We start from the raw sequence: 14,789 nt of genomic DNA on the forward strand, positions 1-14,789 counted from the left end.
ATATTCTACAAAAGGGCCTTACAGAAACAGATGCTTGGTGCCAGAGCCATGGGCTCAAGCTCAATGCCAAGAAGTGTATAGTTATCCCCTTTGGGAAAAACTATGTACCCATGAATTACCACATAGGTGGCAGTACACTAAACACCGAAAGTGTGATACAAGACTTAGGGACACAGGTGGACAGTGGTCTCACCTTCGATAACCACATTGCCACAACAGTCAGGAAATTCTCCTATGTGGCACACCTCATCATTAAGGGCTTTTCATCCAGAAAAAAGGAGGTCATTGTCCCACTGTACTCATACCTCATTAGACCCATCATAGAGTACAATGCCCTGTTTGGTATGTACCTCACAAGACATCTGCAATAACTGTAAAGGCCGCAGAAACACCTCATTAAAAGAATCACAGGCCTAAAGCAGATGCCCTATGCTGACCGACTAAAAAAAATCCAGCTATACTCTGTTGCATATCGTCTACTCAAAGGCAATCTCTGCTTAACATACAAGGTCATGTCAAACCCAGAGCTGCTGGACATGCTACACTTAAAGAAATCCCAAACCGTCAGAGCCACATGCTCCAGGGACCTAAACCTTGACATCAAAATGAACAAAACATGCTGGAGGGATAGGCTTCTGACTCAGAGACTTCCCATACTCTGGAATAGACTGCCCATACATATCAAGCAGAGCACCTCCTTGGCTCGCTTCAAAAGGAACCTTGACGACTGGATGGGAGATAGGAAATTTACCCCGGGGATCATGTTAGTCGCCCTGCTAGACAGGGATCCAGGGAAGTAAATATTGTAGGAAGAAATAGCCAGGGAATTGTTATGGCTAGGCTTGTATAGGCCCAAGAGCTAATAGCCTAGTACCAACCTATGAATCACCTTGCAGTTCTAAGAAATACTCATTGACAGAGGTTGTGTTTTCCATCATGAATGCTTCAAGATAAAATATTCTGATACCTTGTACGTAGCATGGTTTTGGAATTATTAATGAAAATAGGAACAAGAAATATTTGATGCCTAGAGGTACTGTAGGAGGTAAATGCAGAAAATCCTGGAGGCATACTTGGCTGTAATGAGTTAGTTACTATCCACAACTTCTCTGATTGATAAAAATATGCCTGATCCGTGCATAAAACTAGAGAGACTAAAAACATTCTCACTGCTTGTATCTTACTATCCATAAAGTAGAGCTTCCAGTTTCTCAGTTTATATATTTTCTTTTTAGTCTCTTCCCATATATCCTTAGGTGCCATAACAAAACCCTTTTTAATCCATACTCCTAAATATTTAATTGTACCATGTCCCCTAAATATGGGTACTGCTGAACCAATTTGTCTGTAGGTACATAGTTTACAGCTATTGCCTTTGTTTTATCTTCATTAATTTTGTATCCTGAAAAGACTTGAAAGCATCACAGAATGTTCTACAATACTGAAATCTTCATTTCTGGTTTTATCAGGTACAAAATAATATCATCTGCAAATAACGCAAACTTTTCATGATTACCATATCAATTATATCCTTGAATTTCTGAGTCTCTTATTTTCTTTGCCACTGATTCTAAATATAATGCAAATAACAAAGGGTAAAGAGGACACCTGCACCTGGTTCCTCTGTTCAAACATAACATATCAGAGAGGAACCCCTCACAACTTTAATTTTTGCCTCCAATCCCTCTTGTATCCTTATTATTAACCTTATTATTGTACCAGGGAATGCAAATGCTTCCATTAAACTTTTCATAAAATCTCAGTTTACTCTGTTGAATGTCTTCTCCGCATCAAGACCCACCAAAAAATGTGGTACTTTCTTGAATTCTGCTTCCCTCTGGATCATTACTGTTCTATTAATGTTGTTAAAAGCTTGACTCCCCTTAACAAAACCACATTGCTCCATATGTATCAATGTTGGTATCACCTTTGTCATTGTTTTAGCCATTATAGATAAACACTTTATAATCATGGTTTAGAATCACAATTATCCTGTATGAAGCTGGATCTGATGGTTCTTTCCATCTTTAGGTATTATAGCCACCACACCTTTCTCCCAGTATGTTGGTTCTTCTCTTCTATTTAAAATATTAAACAAAACCTTCCAGATCTTTATCAGTTTCTTACTTCCTAGCTTCCAAACGTCTACAGGAGTACAATCTATTCCTGGATACTTTCCTGTTGATTGGTTATACATCACCAATGTTATGTTGTCCATATCTCGCCTTTGTTCTTGCTCTTTGGGTTCAGAGCCAATCCTTGGTTCTGACTCGGCCATATACTATAGTTCGAGAGCTTTTATTGGCTTGAGGCTAGCCCCTATCCTAGCATGCCTAGCGGTATTTACCCAGATCTGATTTGCTGCTTGCAGTGTCAAGATTGTGGATACTGTCTCAGGCTGTGTTCTTTCTATTATATTTTTCAGCTAATATTTCCAGTTTAGCTTATTTTGTTACCTGTAGTTGTCCTTAGCATTTATATCTATCCCTATCCCATCTGAGTGACTTGTTTGTTGTGTAAAGTAACTGTTTTTTCTCTCAGGCCTTTCCCCTCCTTCAAACCCGTTTAAATTAGAGGGTTCTTTTTCTCCTTCTTGCCTTTCCTGTAACTGTTAAGGAGTTGCCATTTGAGTTAGAGGCTCTCCTTAGGTGGGAGTTCACCATTTAACATAGAGGCTCTCCCCCTTCTCCTTTTTTACCTGTTTAAAAAGAAAATATATATATATATATATATATATATATATATATATATATATATATATATATATATGTTTGTCTGTTATTGCCAATAGTTTTTCCTCTTTGTCTAGCTATACAGAGTGCTTTGTAGTCTTCTTACTAGCAGTATATAACCTTAGTTATAGTGCTGTTTTCATATTATGTCCAAGGATACTGCCAAGGATTCAAAACCTTCTGGTTTCAAAAAATGCGACTCATGTTGCCAAAAGATCAAAAGATGGCCCTTACGGATGGGCACGAGTTGTGTATATTGTTTAGGAACTTGTCACCTGTAGGACTCATGCTCTGTCATTCCTTTAGTTCAAGAGTCCTGCAGGAGAGAAGAAACAAGCTTATCTTGCGAGGTTTGCTGAAGAGCCCTTTTGATACTGCCATGGAGGGGACTCAGCCAGCTAAAAATTTGTATAAAGTCAAGCCTTCATCCTCTTTGGCTCCGAGTTTGGACCCATCTAAGGACAAGGATAAACCACAAGCTAAGTCGGACCCCACTTTCGGTTCCAACAAGACATCTGCACCTATGGCTCCATCTGTGTCTTCAGAGCCAGTAAGGTCCCATAAGCGTTCCAGGTCTCCTGCCTTGGAACCGGTGTCGTCCGCTCCACAGTCTCCATTACTGCAATCTGTGGTGGGCAGTCACCGGTCTTCGACAGACTTCTCTCGGTCATCCAGGAGCCTTTTGGATGATGTGGAGAGGGTGGTAAAGAGGCTTCTTAGGACACCAGCACTAGCCAAAATACTTTCAGGCCCATCCCAGATGGTAATGGTGCCAACAGCCCAAACAACACCTGTCTTGATTCCTCCTTCGACTCCTCTGAGTTCAGAGCAAGAGTGCATGGAAGTCATAGTGGTGGAACTTCGGTTCCAGTAACCTCCTCTGGTCTTTCAGTTCTGACTACTGCTCTGATCTCCTCAAAACCTCCTTCTATCGAGGGATCTGTTTGCTGACACTCCCTCATCAGCCCTGGGAGGGTGGAGCAGCATCGGACCCTTGTACTATCCTACTCCCTCTTGGAGCTTGGGTGCAGGTCAGCTCGACTCCTACATCGGCCTTGGAGCCATCGCCCTTGGTTCGGAGGAAGTCTTCTGCTTCTTCAGAGCCAGAGATTCTTTTGGGTTGAGACCACGACACCAACGAGGTAATGAGGCGTCTGCTGAGACAGCTCCACCCTTGGCTCCATTGGCTCCTTTGCCCTCGGTGCTGGTGTCCACCTCTGAACCTCCCCTCCGCCCCAAGCGTGGGGAATCTATGCTCCAGGATGCTCCACTGGGCGAGCCCACGTCATCCGAAACCTCCCCTGAGCACCCCACAGAGGAGGTCCCTCAGAAGAGGACTTGCAAGAGGAAGCACGTGGACTTCCCTGAGTCCTTGACATCAGACACAGTCTTGGATGTTTCAGAAGGGTCCCCATGGTGCCCCTCTGAAGATGTCTCTTTTTCAGACATCTTAGAAATCCTTAGACAGAGGGGTGACTGGAAATCCCTTGCCCCTTCTGAAGATGAGTCTGTGTACCTGGATGCATTCAGTTCCCGACCCTCCACCTCTTGGCTATCTCCTCCTTTCGACCCACTGTTGCACGTAGTGAGTCGGAAGGCTTGGAGCTCTCCAGACACAATGGAACTAGTTCTGCGGAGTCCCAATAAATTCATTACAGCCCCTGAAGACAGGCTCTTCTTATCTAAAGGTGTTACCATTGATGCTATGGTGGTGGCGGCAGCCACCAAGAAGGAATTAGCTGAAACGTCTTCATCTGTCCATCCGCCGAACAAAAAATCTCATACGATGGACAGATACGGGAAGCGTATGTTTTCTTCAGCGACCTTTACATTCAGGTCACTGAACTATTTGTCCCACTTTACAAGGCTTCAAAGGGATCTCCTCAAGGAGTTGGAGACACCTTACAGGATGCTACAGCTGCAGGAGCCTTGGACAAGGCGGCTTCTCAGCTAACAACCCTGACTTCAGTGGTTAACTCCTCCATGCGGCTCATTTCTTATGCAGCTGATGGAGTGAGCAGGATGGCAGGCACAGGGGTAGCCTTATGCAGACACTCCTAGATGTGCCTTTTTCATTTTGTGGAGCCCTTCAAGTCTTCTTTTACCAATGCCCCCTTTGACGGCTTGCCCTTGTTCGGGCCTCAAGTAAAAGAGACTCTTACCAGGTGTGAATAGGATGGCAAAACTCTCTCGGCCATGGGAGTATGTATTTCTGCTTCATCTAGGCCAGAAGAGAGAAAAGATGTGGTTCTGGAAATCCCAGGCAGCTTCGCCTGACACACGTGGAGAATCTTCCCCCGGGGCAGAGGCAGAAATAACAATGGAAGACACAGACCTCACAGCAGGGGGTATCCGCAGAACCAGGGTGACAGAGATACCTTCTCTGGTAGGCCCTTCCACCACTCCTGAAGGGAGGCCTGACTGTCTGACTCCAGAGACAGATGGGGGAGATTATCCTTGTACCCAAAAGCCTGGCAGACAATCACAGAAGATACATGGGTACTATCCATAATATCCGGAAGTTACAATATCCCCTTCTTAAAACTTCCCCTATCAAAAAGACAATACTCTATCCTAGATGTTCCACCCAGTCTTCGGGATCAAGAAAACCTGGAGGTTCAAAGGTTGCTAAGAGAAAAAGAGTCATCCAGGAAGTCCCTGCAGACCAAACTGGATCCAGAACTTACTCAAGGTTCTTTTTAGTTCCAAAGAAAACAGGGGACTGGAGACCCATTTTGGAACTCAGCAGACTAAACAAGTCAGCCAAGAAAACAAAGTTCCGGATGGTAACACTGCAGTCCATTCTTCCTTTTCTGAGACAGGACAATTGGATGTGCTCTACTGATCTCCAGGATGCGTACTACCATATAAAAATGGACAGACGGTCAAGGAGATATCTACGCTTCTGGCTGGGAGCCAGTCACTATCAGTTCAGAGCTCTGCCCTTTGGTCTCACCACAGCCCCCAAGGTGTTCAACAAATGCATGGCAGTAGCTGCGGCTCACCTGAGGTGTCAAGAATTCTGGGTGTTTCCATATCTAGACGACTGGCTCCTTACTGCCACCACCGAGCATCAACTAATCAGGGCAAGGGAATACACAATCTGCTTTTGTTCTCAACTTAGGATCACCATAAACTACGAAAAATCTGCCTTGTTGCCTTGTCAATATATTACCTTTATAGGGGCAAATTTAGACACAAGGGCCATGATAACAAAGCTATCCATCTCCAAGTTGTCATACTGTTCAAACAAAAGAGGATTCAAGCAAGATTCATCCTCAAGGTACTGGGTTCAATGGTGGTGGCAATCACTCTGGTCCCTATGGCTCGCTTCCACATGAGAATTCTACAGTGGCTTCTATTTGCACAATGGTCATTCCAGGATTTACCCATGTCACATTAGATTCTGATCACGGAATCCTGCAAAAGGGATCTTGAGTGGTGGCTTCACTCCCCTATGGTGACAATAGACATGCCATTTATACCCCCCAACCTGTAGCCACAGTGACCACAGATGCTTCCCAGATAGGGTGGGGGTGGGGCATTATCTGGAACAGACTGTTCAAGGGACTTGGCAGGAACACGAGTACCACTTGCACATCAATGTCCTGGAGATGAAAGCAGTGCTCCTGATGTTGCAAGCACTTCAGAACTCTCCACCTACAGGGACTATAGCAATTCAAATGGACAATATGTCGGTAGTATGGTACATCAACAAACAAGGTGGAACCAGGTCTTACCCCTTGAGTCGAGAGGCTCTACGAGTTTGGCAATGGGCGATGTCTTCCCAGTGCTTTCTGGTTGCAATGCACATCCCGGGGAAATCCAGCATGATAGCAGACAAGCTCAGCCGGGCCATCCTGATGCCCCACGAGTGTTCCCTGAAGCAGGAAGTTGTGGACTTGATCATTCGCAAATGGGGACAGCCATGCTGCAATCTGTTTGCCACCCCCCTCAACAACAAATGCAGCAGCTACTTCACCCTAGTCCCACCACCAGAACAGTCACCCAGGGATGCACTTGTTCATGATTGTTCCCTGGGACTGCTTTATGCCTTTCCACCTTTTCCCCTGATCCCCAAGGTTCTTCAGAAAGCACAGTCATTGGGTTGCAAGTTAATCCTCATTGCCCCTTACTGGCCTTGTCAGATATGGTTCCCATTCCTTTGGCCTCACCTGCAAGGGGAGCTTTGGATACTGGACCCAGTGCCAGATTTTCTGAGACATCAGTCGGGGGCTGTCCATCCTTCCATTCAAACTCTCAAGCTCACAGCTTGGTTTCTCCACTTCCGGTCTTAGCTTAGCCAGGCTTCCCGATGTTCCCCCAGCAGTTCAGCACATTTTGATTTCCTCCCATAAGCCCACTACTAGGAGACTTTATGATAGTAAATGGAAGAGGTTCTCTTGTTGGCCAGGCAAAAATCAAGTTGATCCTTTTACTGCTCCCATTTTAAAGATTCTTGAATTTCTCACAGAAACATTTGACCAAGGAGCAGCTGCAGCTACTATCCGAGTTCAGTTAGCTGCCATTTCAAATTTCCATATGGGAGAAATGGGTTCCAATATCATGTCCCGTAGGTTATGCAAGGCTTTTCTAAGAGGCAGTACATTCTTAAGACCTCTGATAAGAGAACCTCTTCCTCCCTGGAATCTAAATTTAGTTTTAAATGGTTTGAGTCTTCCTCCTTTCAAACCATCTGCTTCTTGCCTGCTCATATTTCTGACTTGGAAGGCCTTTTTCTTGGTTCCAATTACTTCAGCTAGAAGGGTCTCAGAATTACAGGCCTTATCTATTCATCCCCCTTACTTGACTTTCCATAAAGATCGGGTTTCTCTCAGAACCATCCCCTCTTTCTTACCAAAGGTATGTTCTGAATAAAATCTGAATCAGTCCATAGAGCTTCCTGTGTTCTTCCCCAATCATGGCAACAAGGCAGAATATAAGCTTCATCAACTGGATATTCATAGACAGTTACATTTCTATTTACATAGGACTAAGGAATTTAGAAAATCTGATCAATTGTTTATATGCATTGTGGACAATAAAAGAGGTTGTGCGGTCTCAAAGGTGACTTTATCAAAGTGGTTTTCAGACACTATAAAACATGTCTACGAGTTGTGTAAACAAACACTTCCAGGAAAAATTAAAGGGCACTCAACAAGGGCCTTGTCTACCTCTATTGCCTTTCAGAGCAGATTGCCTTTGGATTTGATCTGTGCAGCAACTACATGGGCTAATCCTCATACCTTTATCACTCATTACAAAGTAGATGTGGCCTCCCAGTACAGGGCATCCTTTGGTTACATGGTCCTGAAGAGTTTTTTCCAGTGAGCCACCCAAGAATCAGGTGCTGGGGGTGCTGTCCCAAACAGGAAGAATGAAGGTGAGATATGGACAACGTAACATAAAGAAGTTATGTACTCACCATAACGTTCCATGTTTGTTGTCCTTGGTCTCATCTTCCTTCTTGTGTCCCTCCCTCCTTCCCCTTTCCTGGAGGATCAAGAGGAATCCCTTATTTTATTGGCTATACTGGCTGGGTTTCCTTTATACTATTCCTTATGGTCAATCTCAGTTTACTACTATTACCTTGTGGAGGGATCACACCTTTATATGCGGGTGTCATCGGATATGTAAAGCAGAGTATATCGCTTATCTTTTATATGGTCTAGTGTTGGGTTATCACAAACGAGATCTGGGTAACTACTGCTAGGCATGCTGGGATAGGGGCTAGCCTCAGGCCAGTAAAAGCTCTTGAGCTATAGTATATGGCCGAGAATCGGCTCCGAACCCAAACAGCAAGAAGGAAGGCGAGATCAAGGACAACAAACATAGAACATTATGGAGAGTACATAACTTCTTTTTTTTATCTCATCTTCTTGTATCATAACTGTTAATAATTGAGCCTCATCTACCTCTAACCTTGGCATATTTAATTTTTCCATAAACATTTCATTTTGTTCTTTTTCTTGATTTCCACATTTCTCTGCTTTATATAGATTTTCATGAAATTTCTGAAATACCTCTAAATACTCTATATGATCTCTAGCTATTTTTCTTGTTATAGATGTCCTAAGCTTGGCAAGAACCCATTATACCTTCTGTTGCCTAAGCCATTGTGCTAAAAGCTTTTGTGATCTGGAGTTATCAAAAAAACTGTTGCTTAACAGCAATCTTTCTAAACTCATGCATATTATCCAGGTAGTCCCTTGTTTTTTAGTTAGCACTCAGCAGTTGCACCTCCTCTTGTTCTGTGAGACTCTGCATATTCTGCAATACTTTAACCTTTGTCAGTCCCCCTAAATAATTCTTGTTACATCTTAATCATCTCTGTTTTTCTTTTATTTCTACCCAATTTTTTTAACTTCACTTTCATTTTATCCCACTCCCTAGTTATATTTTCTGATAACTCCCTAATAATTTCCACTACCCATTCCTTAAATTCCTCTCTGTTTAACAGATAGGTGGGGAAGCAATGGTGTCTCATTTTTATTTCATTACCCTGCATTTTTATTTTAATCATTGGCACGTGATCTGAAATAGTTATTTGTTGTGTACCAAAACTTTCAATCAAATGCACGTTCCTGTGAAATATAATTCCTGTCTAGCCTAGTCCAGTTTTGGATTGTGGGGAATAATATGTAAATCCTCTATGAGCTCCTACTACTGAATTCACATCTTCCATACAAAATATTTTCATAATTTTCTTCAAAAATCTACCCTCTTTTGTTATATTTTATTTTTTAGTCACCCCAAGGTACAACCTCAATGCTGCAAATCAAATTCCTGTCCTCACCTATGAGTAATATTCCTCACTGGCAGTGAAAGCTGATTATTTTCCTAGAATTTTCTTAAGTCCCACTGTACCAGTTTTAGGTGGAATATAAATACATGCCAGAGTAATCTTCCTCTCGTGCCAGTAGCCCTTTACTACTTCAAATCTACCATTATCATCTTTTTACCTCTTACTATCACTGTACTATCACTCATCTAGCAATTAATATAAATACTCCCCTTTTCCTCTGTCCCAGATATTCTGCTGAATAACCATCCTGAAATCCTTTCTTTATCAAATTCACATGCTCAATTCTTCCCAAACGTGGCTCCTGTAGCTTAGCTATTTGCACTCTACATTTCTTAATACACTTCACTACTCTTTCTTTTTTGCACATATCTGTGAAACCATGCATGTTCAAAGATATGTAAAGTGCTGTCATTAGGATAAGAAGTTATTATTCCCACCTGTCATGTATAACAGCTTTTTAACTGTCTAGTTTCAGCTTTTGTTTTACAGGCATACTCTAATGTTTATCAGGTTGATATTTTATACAGTTGTTTCTTGTCATATCCATTTGAACCCATGTCACATCTTACAAGACTTTTTGTTTTAATGAAAACCCTCAAACAAGAAAGAAAAACACCTCCCAGCCAGAACACCCCCATAACCTAGTAACTTAATACAACCACACAGAACTATGCACATCTTCAAATAATGAAGTTGAACCCTCTTAATAGGAACAATTGTTCCAAATTCACAGCTACATTCACAGGCTTTAACTGACCGACAATTAAGGTTATCTATGCTAAGGATTCCAAAATGGTGAACAGCCTGTAAGCACACTAACAGTGCAGCTCCTGCAACCTAAACCCTAATCTGACCTCAGGCCGGTGCATCGCTCAAAGAAAATACACAAAACATCAATGGATTAAAGCAAAAATGTGAGCAATTACTTTTTTCATCTATATTTTTGCTGAAATTCTTTCTTTTTGAAGGAAAATATCTACTTGATGGAAGTTGAGCCCTGAACCACATGGTGTGGATCCTTCCGGATTAACAGGCCTAACTCAAAAAATAAGGAGAAAGCATCTCTCAGAACATGACTTATTACTAAAAACTTCTGCAGTATTATAAAGCATCTAACCTTCTTTTTGAAGGAAAATATCTACTTGATGGAAGCTGAGCCCTGAACCGCATGATGTGGACTCTTCCAGATTAACAGGCCTAACACAAAAATAAGGAGAAAGTATCTCTCAGAACAGGATTTACTATTAAAAATTTCTGCACTATCAACAAGCATCTAAGTTTGGAAGTCGAATGGAGACTCAACCAGATAAAAATAAGATGTCTCTAAGATCAAAACAGGAACAATCTTTAACATTGGAAGACCTTAAAAATGCTCTACAACCCTTACAATTAGAAGTGCAAAGTTTTGCAAATAAACGTACTACATTTGGCTCTACTCTGGACCAAATTATGCTTAGACTACTGCAACGTGAAGCCAAAGTTATGGAAAATGAACTAAAAATAAATGAACTTCAGCAAAGGCTTCAGACCGGCAACAACACAATTAAAGAATTACAACAAAAATGTTAGATCTAGCAGCCAGAAGCAGGCATAATAACTTTATCATAAGAGGAATTCCAGAGAGCTTTGACAATACACAACTTAATTCAATACTAAAAGAAATACTAAGCTCTCTCTTGAATAATAAAGAACTCTTGGATGATACAGTAATAGAAAAAGCCCACAGAGCTATAAGGAGTGCACAAACAAGTATGAGGCAAATATATGTCAGACTGCTTAATTCAGCACATGTTCAACAAATACTAGCAGCATACAAAGCTAAAAAGAACTTTACATGGAGAGCACATAAAATCACAATAAGTCAAGATCTCCCTTTGGAAATTAAACAAAACAGACAGAAGCTTAGCAAATATTGTGTTTACCTTATTGAAAACAAGATTTGTTTTCAAATGAAATACCCTGCATCTTTAATTTTCTACTAGAAAGAAGAAAAAATATCCCTTGAAATCCCTGAGCAAGAAAAATCCACCTTTCTGCATCTCTTCAAAGTTAATCCTGCTTGAAACAATCCAATTAATCTTCTCTGAACTCAAAACTACATTTTGGAGGGCTTCAGCAAGGTATTCTGCATGTTTCTATTTTAAAATAAGCTAAAAATAAAACCATTGTTTTATTTTTACACCCTGGAGGTCCGTTTTAGCATTTCAGCATTCTGTTTTCCCATAATCCTCTTCAAATCAGGAAGCTCTATGATCCTTTCACCTTTCAATTTTAATTACATCGTTAATGACTTGTTTCTAGACCCAGTGCATCTCTGGGAATGAGAAAAGCACTAAATCAAGTCGGGAAAGCTCTACAAACAATGAATATCCAACGTTTAACCAAACTTTGCTTTTCTCATCAAAGAAACCTCAAATTGTATGTTTCAAGCCTCTACACTGCTATAATTACAAAGAAGAAGGTGATAGAAGAAAATACCAGTCGTTTGGAAAATTCTAGAAAAGAAAAGGATGTAGCTGCTTTTAAATATTTCAGCCTCCCTTACTCCAGTATTACAAAACCTTGTGCTACACTGGATAAACCAAGGTACTATCTCTTAGTAACTGCCTTTTATTTATAATTTCTTAAAAGCTACCTAAGTATGGCTGCATAAAGACATGATTTAAAGGTGCTTTTCTTTAAGTCGCAGATGTCAAGAAACAAGGATTGTTAAATGACATCTGGATCAATGGGTCTCATATAAACTCTTAAGTATTAAACACTCCCAAATGATTACAGCTATGCTTTCTTGTATTATACAACTATATAGGTGAAATGCTTTAACTAATCCTGGGTGGGGGGGGGACTCTTCTCTTCTAAATAATGCTTAAAAACAGGGTGATACAATTTGGGTTGTGACTTTTGTTTTATAATAACCTAAATTAGTATATTACTTTGACATTAGTAAGTTCTTATACATTGCTTAATCACTATCCTAATAGCATGTTGACTGGGTTGTATTTGAATGAGTCTATGACTAAATGATAAAGTATTTTCTTGCATGCATATGTGAGAAGGTGACAGTGACTAGTTGAAAACAAATGAGTGGATATGGACGCGATCTATCTCAAGTTTTGGATTATGGTGTCATATTTTTATTCTTTGTATATTTGGATAACAAAGACAGATGTATGTATATTGCCAATATATATATATATATATATATATATATATATATATATATATATATAAATGAGGACATTTCCAGCAGCTTTAAAGAATATAGTTAGTAGCTTATAAAATGATTACTCTAACTGTTTTGGAACTTCAAAGTGCTGCCTTTTCTTTTAAGCATCTTTTAGATCTGTTATATATAAAATGCTGTTTAATAATCTTTTTAATAACTTTTGGAATATTAAGAACTAGAAGATATTGCCTCTTATTATAAACATTTTCTAATAATTTACTTTCTCTTACTTTACACATACCATTTAATTGAATAACTAACATATTATTTTAAGAGGTCAGAAAATCATTATACTGTAAATAAATAAAAAGGAGCAGGCTGTGCTCAGTCTGTAGCTGAAGATTGTTCATGTTTGGAACATTCTAGGTACTTTTGACATCCCTCTGCTAAATGTATATATAACTCTAATACAAATAATAGTTTTTCTTTGCTTTTCTGCTCATGCACAATTACCAATACAGAGGGATGGGTGGATAGGCATCTATTTGGGGTATAGGAGTTTAGAAGTCACTGCATCAATTTTAAAGCTTAACACACTAACAGCAGGTTTTATTACTATTTCTCTGCTTATCAGGCAATGAACATCATGATAAGTAAATTAAGACATGGTATCAATAGACTCATGGACTGTTAAAGGGATAGTGGATAAAAAAGAGATTTAATCATGCATCTCACATACCAAAGCAAGGCTGATGTAACCTTCCTGCAAGAAACTCACTTGGATGATCAACTGTGGGATAAGGAAAGGAAAAGGAAATGGGTTAAGCAAATATTAGCTGCAGGCCATAAGTCTTGGGGGGGGGGCATTATAATAAATAAATCTTTCCAAGGAGAAATTACTTCTTTTAAAGCTGATTCTAATGGAAGATAGGTATTATTTACTAGCAAATATCATGTCCTAAATAAACCTTTACTCTTTTTCAATATATATAGCCCCTGCTCTAATCAACATCTCTTCATTTATAAAATCTTTAATATATTAGCTAACCACCCAAATCATTTGTATATCATTGGTGGGGACTGGAATGCTTTATTAAATCTAGACAAAGATAGATCACATAATGAAAATAGGCAGTCACAACATACCACTATAACACTTGAAGAATTACAAAATACTTTTGAATTAACTGACCCCTATATTAAATCCCGATATGATGAAACAATATCAAGATTCACTTTCTTCTCTGCCACTCATAAAACCTGGTCCAGAATATATGCTTTTCTAATTTCCCAATCATTGCTTTTGAACAGATTAAATTATGCTGTATCACCTAGAACTATCTCAGACCATTCAAAAATTAGTCTCTTAATACATTTTCAAACATATAAACAAAATGTTCCCTATTTCAATAATTGGACATTAAATCCTAAAATCATTCAAAACCAAGAAACAGCACAGGAAATCCAGAATGTCATAGCCCAACTTCAAAATGACTTTATATCTACTCAAATTCCTTATGATATACAATGGGCGGCTGCCAAAGCAGTCATTAGGGATATAAGTATCCAAAAATCTGCATGGTTCAAAAAAAGTACAATAAGTTTAAAAAGGAACTAGAAACTCAAATAAATATTGCTGAATTAGAACTTCAGAAAAAATACTCTAAAGACCTGGAGGAAAAAGTAATAAACTGGCAAAAGCAATTACACAAACACTATCTAGAAACCTGTTAGAATTAAGGTCAATATATCAATATTCAGAATGGGCACAAAATTCTAAATTCTTAGCTAGACTAATTAACATAAAAAATGTCCCACCGAGAATTAAAGAAATAGTGTATGAAGGACTGGTGAAGCACAAGGACCAAGATATTGTAGATAATTTTGAAGACATATATAAGAAACTATATAACATACCCTTGTCACCATCTACAGACAATTTTGGTGATTTTATACATAGTATAAAATTTCCACAAATTACGGAAGATCAAAAAAAAAAACTCCTCAAAACACCCCATGCAACTAAATGAGATAAAAACTGAAAGAAACAAACTCAAACTGGGTAAATCCCCTGGGCCCAACGGCT

Source organism: Protopterus annectens, chromosome 6.part1 (assembly GCF_019279795.1).
Source record: "Protopterus annectens isolate FY-2018-M chromosome 6.part1, PAN1.0, whole genome shotgun sequence".
In the NCBI taxonomy this organism is placed as follows: domain Eukaryota; kingdom Metazoa; phylum Chordata; order Ceratodontiformes; family Protopteridae; genus Protopterus; species Protopterus annectens.